Below are 2500 nucleotides of genomic sequence, written 5' to 3'. Positions count from 1 at the left end.
AACCCAAGTTGTGCCTTAACCTAACCCAAGTTGTGCCTTAACCTAACCCAAGTTGTGCCTTAACCTAACCCAAGTTGTGCCTTAACCTAACCCAAGTTGTGCCTTAACCTAACCCAAGTTGTGCCTTAACCTAACCCAAGTTGTGCCTTAACCTAACCCACGTTGTGCCTTAACCTAACCCACGTTGTGCCTTAACCTAACCCACGTTGTGCCTTAACCTAACCCACGTTGTGCCTTAACCTAACCCACGTTGTGCCTTAACCTAACCCACGTTGTGCCTTAACCTAACCCACGTTGTGCCTTAACCTAACCCACGTTGTGCCTTAACCTAACCCACGTTGTGCCTTAACCTAACCCACGTTGTGCCTTAACCTAACCCACGTTGTGCCTTAACCTAACCCAAGTTGTGCCTTAACCTAACCCAAGTTGTGCCTTAACCTAACCCAAGTTGTGCCTTAACCTAACCCAAGTTGTGCCTTAACCTAACCCAAGTTGTGCCTTAACCTAACCCAAGTTGTGCCTTAACCTAACCCAAGTTGTGCCTTAACCTAACCCAAGTTGTGCCTTAACCTAACCCAAGTTGTGCCTTAACCTAACCCAAGTTGTGCCTTAACCTAACCCAAGTTGTGCCTTAACCTAACCCAAGTTGTGCCTTAACCTAACCCAAGTTGTGCCTTAACCTAACCCAAGTTGTGCCTTAACCTGCTCTGTAATTGGCATATGACACGTTACATTAATCCAGTGTTGTCTAACCACAACCCTCTGAATATAGTTCGCTACTCGCACCGCCCACCCTCTTGTGTATCGTTTCATGTTCAACACTTCGCAAGTGTTGCTTACTTTTTACATGCTCCCGCTGTACACTGTAATGTGGACGACTGCAGGATGTACATCGCCCCCCCCCTCCCCCCTGCCTTCGCACGCTGGTCGTTCAGGTGCTTGCGTGTTCAATGCCCTTCGCAGCTGTTCACTGGCATTCGCATGTCGAAGCGCTCAGTCTACGTCGTGGTACGGCCTGTGTCCACTGTCCGCTGATGTCGTAAGCTTAACCCTCACATTGTACTGCACATAGGTCCGTATGTACTGAATGATACGCTGTGGCACATGTGTGACTGTACAACGACTGCGCCCAACAACAGCGAACCATACGGTCCAAATGTTGTGCACTCAGCCACGTGCCGTCTCCCCATAACAGCTACATTGCAGTGTGGTACGCCATAGAGACGTGTGGGAGTAACGGACGCCCTGGATGGCGATCAGCATGAGCCGTCTGTTGATGTAGTGGCGCGTGTATTCAAACGTAGTCGTCTCTTCTCACACAGTGTGATAGCATGGTGCACCGCGTTCCACATCTGCGACATGGTACAGATGCTGGTTGACAGTCGGTCTCGTAATGGACATCGCATACGTAGGGGGCCACCTCCCACGTGTTCTCTAGTCGTGCACATTTTGTTGCGTGTATGTGGGCAGACGTAGTGTGTCGTGACACCTAACAGACAGGTATGCAATAATCGTTGCATTTGCAAACTGGGATGGACGTCTACGTTTGCTGGTGACGTTACGCAAATGAACAACTGGTAAACCCATTGTGGTGCGGTTGTTGTTGCTGGAGGTAAATCAGTAAGGGCAAATCTGTGTGTGAAGCGATACGCGGCGGTGGCTGGGCGGGACCGTCCCCGGCCGGTGAGGGGGGGCCGCCCGGCGTGCTGGCCGCGCGGTGCGTGGGCGCACGCGCTACAGCCGGCTGGTGGGGGCGCCCAGTGGCAGGCGCGCCGGCCGACGGACGCGGCAGGCGGCGCAGCTGCGCGCCGGGGCACCCTGCGCGCGGCGCCGGGCGGCCAAAGTGGGTCCTCGCGGGCCCGGTGCGAAGCGCGGTGGACATCTGCAGTGTGCTGGTCCGACTGAGGACTGTGTGCGTTGAGGATGCGCCGCCGCCCGGCACTCGGCGCCGCGACGCCGTCTGCTGCTCGGTCGCCCCAGCGGTTCTCGCTGGTGGTTTGTATCGCAGTTGTGCAGACGTGTTGGCACGTGCGCTGTGCTGGGAGAGTTCGCTTCGGCACCCACGTGGGGCCTTTGCCCTTCTGTGGCGCTGGCGTTGGAGCTGCCGGTCACCGTAGGTGGCGCGTGTTGTCTCCCGCCGGCAATGCCACGACAGCACGCTCCCGGGCCTCTGTCGGCAGCGGCAAGCTCAGTTGGGAGCACGGGTGGTCGCACCTAAAGCGTCTACTCGCCTAACTCCGGGCGATTGCGCCTCTCTCGAACCCGACCAAGTACTTAGGACGGCGCTGCGCGCCGCCGGGACCTGAGAGGGTTTCGAGGTGTATTGTGCAGGGGAGCTCAGCCTCCTCCTGTTTGCAGAATAATTGAGCGGACGCTTGCGTGTTCGCGCGGGCCCCTGGGACACACTCCCGGGCGGCCGGCTGCTCAGCTCTAGTTGACGCAGCTCCCTGGTTGATCCTGCCAGTAGTCATATGCTTGTCTCAAAGATTAAGCCATGCAT

The 2500-nt window shown here is 56.3% G+C and overlaps 1 non-coding gene across 1 annotated transcript in view; it reads left to right on the top strand.

Annotated features, from left to right (window-relative positions):
- Positions 1-2444: 2444 nt before the first annotated feature.
- LOC126139205 (small subunit ribosomal RNA) overlaps positions 2445-2500 on the top strand; it is a 1909-nt gene continuing 1853 nt past the window's right edge. The window contains exon 1 of the ribosomal RNA XR_007528639.1: positions 2445-2500. This exon is cut by the window's right edge and continues 1853 nt beyond it. This is a non-coding gene — a ribosomal RNA (small subunit ribosomal RNA).

Source organism: Schistocerca cancellata, unplaced genomic scaffold, assembly GCF_023864275.1.
Source record: "Schistocerca cancellata isolate TAMUIC-IGC-003103 unplaced genomic scaffold, iqSchCanc2.1 HiC_scaffold_681, whole genome shotgun sequence".
Taxonomy (NCBI): Eukaryota; Metazoa; Arthropoda; class Insecta; order Orthoptera; family Acrididae; genus Schistocerca; species Schistocerca cancellata.
This window is presented reverse-complemented; position numbering and strand designations above follow the sequence as displayed.